Source organism: Dendroctonus ponderosae, unplaced genomic scaffold (assembly GCF_020466585.1).
Source record: "Dendroctonus ponderosae isolate FM_Combo_2020 unplaced genomic scaffold, Dpon_F_20191213v2 Dpon_F_20191213_4, whole genome shotgun sequence".
Taxonomy (NCBI): Eukaryota; Metazoa; Arthropoda; class Insecta; order Coleoptera; family Curculionidae; genus Dendroctonus; species Dendroctonus ponderosae.
Window position 1 is genome coordinate 6,834,185 of NW_026018611.1, and position 12,051 is coordinate 6,846,235.

Sequence of the window (12,051 nt, forward strand, 5' to 3'; positions counted from 1 at the left end):
AATTATTATTATTACTTAAGTTTGAAAATACTGGAGCCTGTTGCAGAAAACACAGCCTGGCTTTCAGCTCAGCTTTCTGAAGGTTTAAGATTGAATACCAACTTAAATATCCTTTATGTGGGTCACGACCTAAAATCCTGGTTTGTTATGAAAAAAGTCTCGCCTGGTCAAAAAAGCAAACAAAAGCGATAAAATCAGGAACATTTTGAATTCCTGTTAATAATTTGAATTTAATATGAAAACAAAAATAATTAAAACACGCCATAAATGGCAAATAAGAAGGCGGAACGTTAATTGTTTTTAAATGCTTAATCGACTGAAAACATTGGCGCAAATCTATAAATCCAGTTTTTACACGTTGAAAGTTAAATAGGACATGCATTTCCAGGATATTTATTTTGGAACGTTTGTGGAATTGGTATCTACAGACATCGATCAACTTGGATATATGACTATAGCTGAGCACGTAAAATTTTCTGATTAAAAACATATTTTTTTTTTAAACAGTAAAGATTTATGCAAAAGGTACCAATGGCTGAGACCAAAAAGACTATATAATAAATGTATTTTTGCAAAATATATTTCTATAGAAATATAGAATAGAAATGCAATTTATATTTTTTACAGTTATTTTTCTTCAATGTGCTATTTTTTTCACTTTCTGAAATTTTAAATTTGCTTTTGAATATTATGAGCAAGATATTTATTAATTAATGTCAACCCCCCATTCTTACGTACTCTTTGTATAGCATGAAAGTATTGCGCTTTAAGGTAAACATTGACTAAAAACTTATTGATCAATTTCACTTGTAAATCGTGATGAACTTTGGAACAGTGGCTGATGATTTATTTCAGTTTACTTTTGAATCAGTTCCGATTTAATTGCAAAATCTGCCGATATGAGTTGAAACTTTCGTCTTGATTTACGAGCTTCTAGTAATTTTCTGTTCGAAGTAAATAGTATTTACATTAGCTTCTGCCAGATGAAGAAGAGTGATTAAAACAGACTCTCGACTCAAACATTTCGGTTTTTTCATTTTCTTTTACTGTCCAGTACTAGATACAATATCAATTCAAAATAAGGCCCATTTCAATCGGCAAAAAATATCATATATTTTTATTTTTATTGGAAAATCATTACACCATTATGAACTATTTTTGTGAATTTGAATCAATGCGATCGCCCTTTAACGTCTTATTCCACTTCCACTGCCCCTTATTCCCTTAGCCCACTGGCGTAACTTTCCCGGCCGTACAAACGTAATTGAGTTACTGAGGCAAGTAATTAACCTGATCAATAGAGTTAAATTTATTCCAAGTTCGAAGTGTGTAGGTTTGGCTATAACTTAGCAGGAAATTTCCTCCTAATTCTGAAATGCACTAGTCATATGCATGGCACAATAGAGGTGCGTTGCCTTAGGCTAACTTAATTTATATATAATTACGCAAATCATCTCTGTCTTCTTAGACATGGGATACAGACAGAATGTGGGTTAAGCAATATATTTAATTGTATTTATTTTACTTTGGTCTGCTTTTATTATTATAACTGTTATTGTGTTAAGTAAATAGATTAGGCTGAGCTTAGAATAAACCATGAGTGGACGGATGTTATTTAGAAATAATTAAAATAAATTGTTGTGCATTTATCCATAAAAAGCAGCTTTGCAGTATCTTGTTTCAGTGCTTTTACTTACACTCCTTTCTCTTTTACTTACACTTTTCAGTACACTTCATGTACGGAATATTCAAATCCCCCTTTTGTCAATTTCTCATACATTTTATTCAGATATTCAGGTCAAAATATGACTCACTTGCACATTACTGTTTCTGAAACGAACGCTGTTAAAGGCTCACAATAAATTATGGGGAAAAAATGCCCAGCGGGATTATATGAAACGATATAAATTGCGAAAGGGTTCAAGCTTACCCTGTTCGCTTATTTTATTATAAAATCGTTTTCGGGTTTAAAAAAATTAATGTTTTCAATAAAGGCCTGCGTTACACGTTTCCAGTGCTTTTACATTTACTTATAAGGCCAAGGTTTTAAAATGCAAATTGGTCAATATCAGAAGGAAATATCTAATAGTACGACATTTTAATAAAGTATGCAATTATAGCATAAATGAGTTTTTACTTTATTACTAAATTTGTATATTGTGCGATTAACTAAATATCCTAGGAAACAGGCCTATTTTAAAAACTAACACTGTTATCCATAGTAGATATTTTTAGCAATTCTCAAAGTAGATCTTAATTTAATTTCAATGAATTTGCAAATAACATTTAATTCTTCTATACAAATGAGTGTAACATCCTTGATACGGTATAAGGAAAGTGTTGCATAAATAAATATAAAGAGCCCTCGCTGAACTAGACGAGACAAGGACGACGTACAGACTGCTTTAATTTCTTCTATTGACCTGAAAAATTATTATTAAATTGTGAAGTCAAACAACTGTGAAAACATATTTCCAGCAAATTTGTTGATAGAATTCCAATTAATTCGGCCAAACGTACATTAATTCCGCTAATTTTCGCGCAAAGTAGGTTAAAAGCAATGGCGTCAATTTCCAAACGCTGTTCCTTTGAATTTCCATAATTTCCATGGACCTTCAAATTTTAGGTTTCAAAACTTCTTGTTTATGCAAAATGTCGATTTGATATTATACCACTTTTAAGGGAGTTTCGATGATTGTCACACAATATATCGTCGCGCAATTGTTCCATTCTTTACTTTATTTTTCAAGCTTCTTTTAATGCCGGAAAGGCGGAGAAATTATTACCAGAAATGGCCAGTTCTCTAGGAATGCTTAATACATGTGTGAAAACTCTGATTATGTTCGCTTTACCAATTTGCTTTAACGATTGCATCCAGATAAAATATATATCTTATTAGAGTTCATGGCAGCATCAGATTATTATTGGAAAGCATTTCTTGAAGTTGCCATATGAAATATACTGGAAGAGTAAAACTGAATGAACGCTCCAAAAGCGTGGCCATGTTTTAAATGTTTTATTGTTCATTTTGCAGGGGCAACTGCCAATATTCCAATCGCAGCAATTTAATTTTACAAAAAAGCGATATCCGAAATATTAAATTGAAATTGCTCATCCAGGATGCTGCATTTTCAATGCTAGCAATCAAACGAAATGTCGTATTTCGTTCCTATTAATATGCTGCCACTTTCAAAGATTTCATTTTCCTTCAGGTCCAAATAATTCAGTAAAAGATGCATTTTATTGAAATTTGAAGTCGTTTTCGGGCTTAAATTATATGACGACCTTCAAATTGAATATTATGGCTTCACACGTGGCCCATCACATTAGTTAAATTGCTATTGTTGCATTAATTTCCAATTGTCTTTTGCATATCGCTATTTATATTTATGTCATCATGGACAGTTTCGACTGTCGGTAGTTTATTCTCATTAGCTTCAAGTAATTTTCAGATTAGGCTCAAAGACAAAATTAACGCATGCATTGTTGGATTGCATGGACTTTGTGGCCAGTTACTTCGTAGAGAATATAGAACTTCGTTATAAAGTAAATCAATCTCAAATTCCCTTGTCGATTATTTCCATTTCATTTAGTCCTAGGGTGAGACCATAAACCTGGCAATTCACAGTTGCGTTAAAAAGAACCGAATGACTTCATTTGCTCAAAATCCGCAATAAACAGTTACGAGGATACTGAAGAGTTTCCACACTTTCTAGATGGGTGTTTCATTAAAAATACATTACCTATGCAGCCATTTGCGGATGCAATAACTCTGGATTAAGCATTTTCAACTAATTACCTTTCTTTATTGCCAAGGTGCAGATTTGCCAGCGTTCTATTTTATAGTAGCGCTTTAATTAAGCATAGCCAATGCTCTCAACTTCGCTTTAATAGCAACAATACTTTCACTTGTGCGAACAGTTCAAGTAAACTTGAAGCATTCGAATTCGCTTCGTTGCTCTAATCATGGTTTCACATGGATGTTGGTGTTTAATTAGCTAAATGTTCACTTAAGTTTCCTGAATTCAGCAAATGTTTTGGTGGTACATTGTAAAAATTTTAAATTGATTTTGGAGCCGATTCAACTGATGTATGTTTTTATTTTTACTAGCGGATTTTATTAAAACTCCATATCTATTGCCTTTCTTGACGATAATGTTTGTTAAATTTTCGTACAAACCATGTCTAATTTACAAAAAATAATCTTTTGTTGTCAGGAAATTATCATATAACCAGACAGTAGTTTCACATTTTATTAAAAAAAATTGGCTACTATCCAAAGAGAAATGCCGTTAATTTTTATTCATAGCGAAAAAGATAATGTCACGTGCAGAAACGTGAAAAATCCGCATTAGAGCTTTCTGAACAAGACATTTTGCCAAGGAAAAAGAACAGTTGATTCTAATGTAAGAGGAGCTGAAAGGTGATTTGAATATTTAACTCCATTTTAAAGGTTGTTATTGCATTCGGGAGTCGCGTCTTCCAAATGCATCTTTTATATCGCAATCAGTCGGTGGTGAACATAAACGTTTTGTTTAGAGAAAAACGATCTTTCTTTAAATTCTTTCGCTATAGTTTGCCGCAATATACTGTTCTTAGTATTTTAGTTTAGTTATCTAAAGATAAATAATAACTACACATTTCGCAAAAGGTTTTCCTTCTGGTTTAAAAGCTTCTGAAAGTGCTACCTGCCAAACCATACAATTTGATTTCTTTCATATTTTTGGCTTTTATTATAAATGAAGGAAGGAATAAAATAAAACAATTTAATTGTGATCCAAATTTTCCTGTTTTAAAATATCGCATTTGCGGTTTATCGTCATATATTTATGTCAACTCCCCCTTAAAAAAGTTACTGCTTCCCGAATATTATGTTAAAAAGGTTTTTGGGGTTATTGGCAAATAAATCAAAACATATAAACCCATATCAACCAAGCGAGTATATCCGCAAGCAAACATTTTGTTTCCCACGTTAGAATTTTTTAGATCATGAAATGCTGATACAATAGGACAAGATAAGTTATAATCCCTAGGGAGATATGCCGGTGCAAAAAATTAATGTTTTTTTCTTGCGAAGGAAATAGTTTTATAAAAGTTGGGAGTATGAGTCGAAGTTCGGATTTTGAAGAAATTATTAACGAACGGTTGTCTATTTTTTGCTTCCAGAACTTTGAAAAGGTTGCTTCGAAGCCAAATACTTCCGCACGAAGTGGTATAGTGTAGAAAATTTAGAAATTAATTATGTTCGGAGAATTGAGAAAACCTTCCTAGTGTGTTTATGTACACTTTTATTATATAATAAAGTTGAAGCAGATATTTTCTTATGTAGACATAATTAAGTTTAAAAGAAAATGACGCTCACAATTTGCTGGTGGAAGAATTTGAAATACTGCCGTCTCTATTGAAATTGTTTCGCGAAACCTGACTGAAGGGATGTTGATGTATACGTATACTGAAGTCAAACGGATTTATTAGATACGTTTGAGAAAGCCTTCTCAATAGGAATTTCGTCGAAACATGTTCAGTTTCTTGCTATGATTTCTCTTTTAACGACCATTTTCTCTTTCAAATTTTCCTTTGCTGGCTCTGACTGGGTCTTTCGCCTTATGTTGATTATCTTCTGATTGATTATTAATATTGTGACCCTACTGAATGTATGGTAATTGAAAGCTTATGCAATGTAAATCCAGCATCAGTTGAAATATCAACGACATTACAAGGGGACAGAACTGAAGGCCATTCGGAATAATTCACGCCCCATCCTTTTTTTATCTGTTTCGATTGAGTCTATAGGTTTATTTAAGGAGACGTCTCAGTCCATGTTAAATTTAATGTAAGGGTGGATCAGGAGTGAAAAACAAAACAATCGGAAATTTGAGCTTTAGGAGAAATAGTGTTTTGTTGCGCTGACAAAGAAATTTCCAGAAAATGGAAAATTATTTTCACTGTATTCTATTTGTGCATAATTACATAGTAAAACATACTATTTAAGCAGAAAAATGTGAAGATATTAGTAGCTTCTTAAAAGGAATTAGAAATAATCGAAGAAGCTACCAAGGTTTGGTTTCTAAAGGTACTTTGTCCTAAGTTATTATATTGTACGACTGGAAAACTTAGCTGTCCTTAATTAAATTGCTGTAAATGACATCTTCTAACGTTCCTATTGGGAAAGTCGGTATTGCTATTTGCACATTAAATTAAATTCTACCCGCATAATAAATGTGGGCCGATTCCATGTCCCAAAAGATGAGGTTTCGGACGAATAAGAATTCAAAATTAAGATTAATCAAATGTCTTTTTTTGATGGAAAACGTGATGAAACTTATTGGATGGATATTCATTTTCTTCCGTTAACTGGCAAACTTTTAATGAGTTTCACCCTTTTAGGCCGAGTTCGTTTACAATTGAAATTTTACAAAATATAATTGAAATTTAGGAGCCACTGTCAAAAATCTGTTTATTTGATTTATGATGGACAATGGCCAATTCGAATTTAATCATGCAAGCATGTAATTAAAATAACCGGAAAATAGACAATAAATGAACAACGTTAAACTTTGATTTTTGAGACARAGATGATACAGATAASRGGGTTATTAGCCATAAGTYAGCTGCTTATTCTGGACCAGMTTTTTGTTTTAATTAAAAAAAAACATGTGAGTGTTTCAACCAAATATTTCTTAATTTGCATGGCGYAAAAAACTGTTAAMTCATTATAAATACAGTTCACTAATTTTACCTTGTTTAAGTACTCTTCTGCATTATTTTGAATCTTTTACAAATATAGAATTTTTTGTAAGCTATTTTTGGAACATCTTATAATTTGATAATAAACGCATTGCTTTGTTGCACAAACAGTAAACATTTCAAAATGTGTTTAAAATTTCGTTTGATTCTAAGCGTTTTAGGCTCCAATTTAAAAATAGTTTTGTTTTAATTCGATGATTGAAGCTTGAAATTTGGCCTTTTTGTCATCTACAAAGGTTGCCTAAAACCTATTCAAATTACTAACAAACTTTCGAAGTAATTATAAATTACTAACAAACATTAACTGTTCTACAAACGTTTTTTACAAAAATTAYCTGAAAATCAGCGTWCTTTGGATAGCAAACAGAAAATTTACCTTTTTTTTCTAGATCSAGAKATTTTTTCCAAACCAAATTAAATTATGTCCTGCAATCGATATGAAAATTTTTAATTTTGGTATGAAACATGAGAACCAAATAAGTACATGTTTACATGATGATTGGGCAAATAAATTATTATTAAATTAGCAAATAYGCTTCTGACTAGAAAGGATCAAAACACATAAACAAGATAGTATTCACTTTGCCTTGCTAATAAGCAARCTATTCGAGGTTTTTTTTATTTTCCTCTCAGTTTTCCAGGTTTCGAAACATAGAAAATTGTCCATTCTCAGGTGTCAATATGTTGGAAAAATTTACTGTATGAAAATTATGCAAATTGGTGGCGATTTGAGTTTTTTTCTGAACGATTGATGCCGTAAAAATTTATATAAGATTTTTCTTCTATACCTTTCAGTTCAGTATGGAATTTTTTATAACTCATGTGGGCATGTATATGTAAGTCCATAAGGAGCGAAAATCACCAGAAAACTTTCAGAAAATTTTGGGCAGACAATYTAATSAGGTTCAAGCTTTAGGATTTGGCTTGATTTTTTGACTTTCTTGTTCCAAACTTTAGATTACGTTTCYATTCAATTGGCATTAACTTTCTGTTGGGCTTTGGGAATATTTCGTTTATTGCGCTATCCATCAATGAAAAAATTATTCTTAATATTTACATTCTGATGTWTTAAGATGYCATTCTCTCAACGTAATRATCTTCYCTAYAGTAATTAAGAAAATGTTCTCTGAGGCAAATCTAAGCCACTTGCAGCTCTTGGACATTCATTAGTTTGAAGTAATTAGCATAATTCATTAAAAGTAGAATAAATCATTTTAACTCCTTGAATATAAAAAACTTTGTGGACTTTTATTTATATAATCAAAGTGTTTTTTAAGTTGTATAATATGCAGTTTGAAGAGGAAGTTTGCATCAAGAATTGATGAATGTGTTGAAAAATGATGAAAATGTTGTCAAAATTTATAACATRCACAAAACCAAAAGTTKTYTCTATATTTGTCTCTAATCATTTTTTTTTTGAATATATAAAACGAAATTTRGAAATATTCTGTAATGGACCATTGYAGGAAATGAGACCATAACTTCAAATTACTTCTGCAATATATTTTTATTCCATCCCCTCKCGTAKGTTCAGTTCAATTTCATTATTCCTCTCTTTGTTCTAGGCATCAATTCTGTGCYCAATAAAACAGTCAAATATTTTTCTGGGGCACGTTCAGRAAATATTTAGGCACAAATCATGACTTTTTCATTAAATATTCGCCTGGCCCTATATGATCGATTTAGGAGTGAACATTTTGCCCGTTTCATTAATGCCTTGTATCAACAATGTGCGTTATATAACTTTGAAGGCCCTTGAAAAAGGAAAACTGTTTGTTGCTGCTGAAAGTATATCCGACTCTATTGCAGATATACTGCAAAAACCACTTATTGAAATGTCTTTATTGCTAGAAAAGCTACTCGCTTTCATATGCTTTGAATATCAGGTAATTGGATTGTTTCCTGTAAACGCTTTACTTTGAATGCTAGTTTGTAAAGCTGGCAAATCTTATGGTTTATAAATCTGCAAGGCGCATTTTGAGTTGCGTGTATGTTTTTAAGAAGTTTCAGTTCAATATTGACTGAAAACTTATTATCCACGTGGCTGCGATACTCAACTTCAGTTATGAGGTTAACATTTTGATACGGAACCTAATACCCATTGAATTTACATTTTCGATGCAGCAAAAGCATAGAAATATCCTATTTTGATGTCATTTTGCAGCTAAAAGTTAAATTGGCCGTATCTACCTACCAGCTGAGGGCTTTTAAATAGTTAGAAGGTTCACGAAGTGCTTAAAACAATGGAAAGACGTTGTCAATTTTATCTGGAGCTTATCCACGAAGTCGATTAAGTTCGCTTGTATTCGTTTCTAATTGATAACTACGAGTTTCAGTTCTTGGAAAGGGAAGTAAATACTCGTGTAACTCGGCTAATTTTTTCCATTGGAAAGCTTTTTCCGTCAAGCGGATTAGAGAAAAACAGACGTCGCTTCCATTTGCTTAATTCACACGTGGAGAAACTCGAAGATCCGTCAATTATGGGTTCGTCAGTGTAAGTTGAAATTACCGAAGTGTTTTCGATCCATTGTTAATGTAAATGTAAAATGATCGCAATGTGTGTTATAACTAGCAAGTAGAAGTGCAGACCAATAGTTAGCTATTGATCGGCACCTAGAAGCACTAAAAGTTTTGAGCAAAAATTCAAATTCCGACCCGGTAACTGCTGAACAAAATAAGAACGATTACGTACAAGACGGTTTTATTAATGGATTTTCGCTGCCGGTAATTCGCCAAGGATATTAGAGTTTCAAAGTTTTGGACTTTTGGATGAGGTTTTACCTCTATGATGAACTTCAAAGGAATCCGAAAAACCAGCTGAAATTTGCCGTTCATATTCAAATTCCTATTAGCTAAGCTAAATAAAGTTGAAATCGCATATCGAGAGAACATCAACAAATTTATTACTTTACCGACATCCGGAGTTAATTCGTATCCAGCATAAAACAAAACCGGTACAAGTTTGAATTAAATCCGAACCGGCAAAAACAAATCAGCTTCAGCTTTAATTGAAGTTATTGTAGCTGACTGTGCCCGGGAGACGTCGGATGATAAAAAGCTAGCAACAGTTTTTCGAGTTTTATTTATGCAGGATTAATTTTCATCAAGAAGTGCAATGTTGTTCCACAACAAAACTGCTGCTTCATTATGTTCAGATGGAAGAAGAAATAAAGGCACACAGGATTTATTCAATGAGATTTGCAATTTATTTCAGTTTCTTGCCTTGTGCAAGAATCTGATCTTGATGTAATAAATACGAACAGAAGACTCCCGGCCGACCGGCTTTAAATGCTTGTAATGATATTCAATCTAGTTTAACTTTAAACGACAAAGACAAATTTGTTTACCGTCCTAACTCATTTCCGCCTTTAGAATTTAAGAACAGCTTTATGGGGTCTGAATGCTTCATTCATTACACCACTCACACTTTAATGATTAAGGGTTTAGCCTTTTGTCAAATAATGTTGAAATTTGCTTGCTTCAATCGGCGTCCAGGAGGGTTTACAATAAACAATTCCCACAGAACAAACGACGCAATATGAAAAAGGGGGTTTTATTTATATAGCAAATATGTGTTTACTATACAAAACGTAGACCAGACTTTATGAATATTTCATTAGATATGCAGATATTTCGTAGGTGAATGCTTTATAGTCAGCTTGCATTGACATTAACGGGATATCCAACGTTAGTTTAGTCGCCTACATGTTAACTGAACGATAATCTATAAAAAAACCACTAGAGTTTAAAAAGTTTGAAAGCGCAATTGGAGACTTTACTAATTGTCCCAGGCAGCTTCATCTATATGTGATTTAAACGAATGAATTGAGTGAGGAAGCGTTAAGCAGCTTAAGCTTATGAACTTTAAGTATACTCGACTTTTGCACCCTGTTGGCGCTAGAAAGCTGTGAGAAGTAAATGAGATTATCCTTACGCATTTAGTTTTCGTTTTATTTATTTTTTAGATAAAACGGAACGTGAAAAAGTTGTAGTTTATTAACTTTACCAGTCAACTGTAAAATTCCGCAAAGGTATGTAATTTCTATTCATATAAAATATACAAAAACTGGTTTCATGAATCCTTGAGTAAGTTCTCCATTTTCAGAGGAGGAGATTTTGTTAAATGTTCAAAGTTGTACAGAATCGAAATGTCTTCTTATGGATGGCTTCTTGGTATATTGTGAACTTTATGTGAARATGTACTTTTTAGCCTGTTCGATACTGTTTTATTCATCAATTTTTTTGGAGTGACTTCAATCCTTTTTAATACAATTATTCKTCTTTTTGTGTGATAACTAAAAAACCTATCAAATGTGTGCGTATTCGCAGTATTATATTCMRWTKAGCMAGCMGTTTAAAGCAGTTTAAAAACTGCGTTAATTRTTTCCATGGTATGGTAGAAGASWGGAKGAATTAAATGCTAAAGAAAATACAAATCATTTTACTATGAATGAATATAATCGACTGCACTTTTTATGARTTTTTGGGAGAATTGTTCTCGAATATAATATGTTATACCGTATTTGCGTCAAATACGCAAATACGGTTGGCTTTTGTGCACCCTTAGGACGTGCACGGCCTTTATTTTATGCTGGTTTCGGATTGTTTCGTCAGYAGCTAMTGTWCTTCGCCCATTTGTGGGCGGATAGGGWTATTTTGATAARGCAATTTTTTTTTGCRAAAATTTCACCTGGWAGTTAAACAGTCATCTGCTCAAAATTGTMCTYTAGAGGAGTTTTTYCTAACCCATCATCTTTGAAGATGGTCTATATGAAAAAACCTTATATTGTGCAAAAAGCAAATGATGTAAAGAATTATTTAATATAGATAGATATTAGAAAGATGAGAAACTAAATAATAAAATAATTMTATCCATTAGTAAACGGCATAAATGAAAATAGTTTAGTAACTATTTATTTCCGAATAGAACTTTAATCGGAATTTTTTCAATTTGCAGTATGCTTYTGCTTGGCGATTCGGTTTCTTTGATAATCAATCAAAGTAATCGGTTCTTTTCATTTTAGACATTTCTTAACAGAACGTTRAGTTTTGAAACAGAATAGCGTGCCTTGTGTAATTTATGATTTTGCAGTAATAATAGAGATGCGTTTCGATCATTGCTCTTAACCACTTTTCGTATGGTTTATCTCTTACTTTTCWCATGTATTTCGTGGTTTTAGTTACAGAGCTTTTAAGTATTTGTGTTATTAGTCAAGAATTAATCCTTTAATCATCAGAAATTACAGTTATTATTACGTTTACGCACCTACACCTATTACCATACCACAAAAAACCGCTTGTAGC

General features: G+C 32.3%; 1 protein-coding gene across 5 annotated transcripts in view; it reads left to right on the forward strand.

Moving 5' to 3' along the window:
* Positions 1 to 12,051, forward strand: part of LOC109537036 (G-protein coupled receptor dmsr-1) — a 39,454-nt gene that overhangs the window by 17,848 nt on the left and 9,555 nt on the right. The window contains exon 1 of one of the 5 annotated variants that reach the window (XM_048666079.1): positions 10,708 to 10,778. The exons of the other annotated variants lie outside the window; for them this stretch is intronic. The gene's annotated coding sequence lies outside the window, so the exon portion shown is untranslated. Of the gene's footprint in view, positions 1 to 10,707; positions 10,779 to 12,051 lie in introns of those variants that run through there. 5 annotated transcript variants of the gene reach the window in all.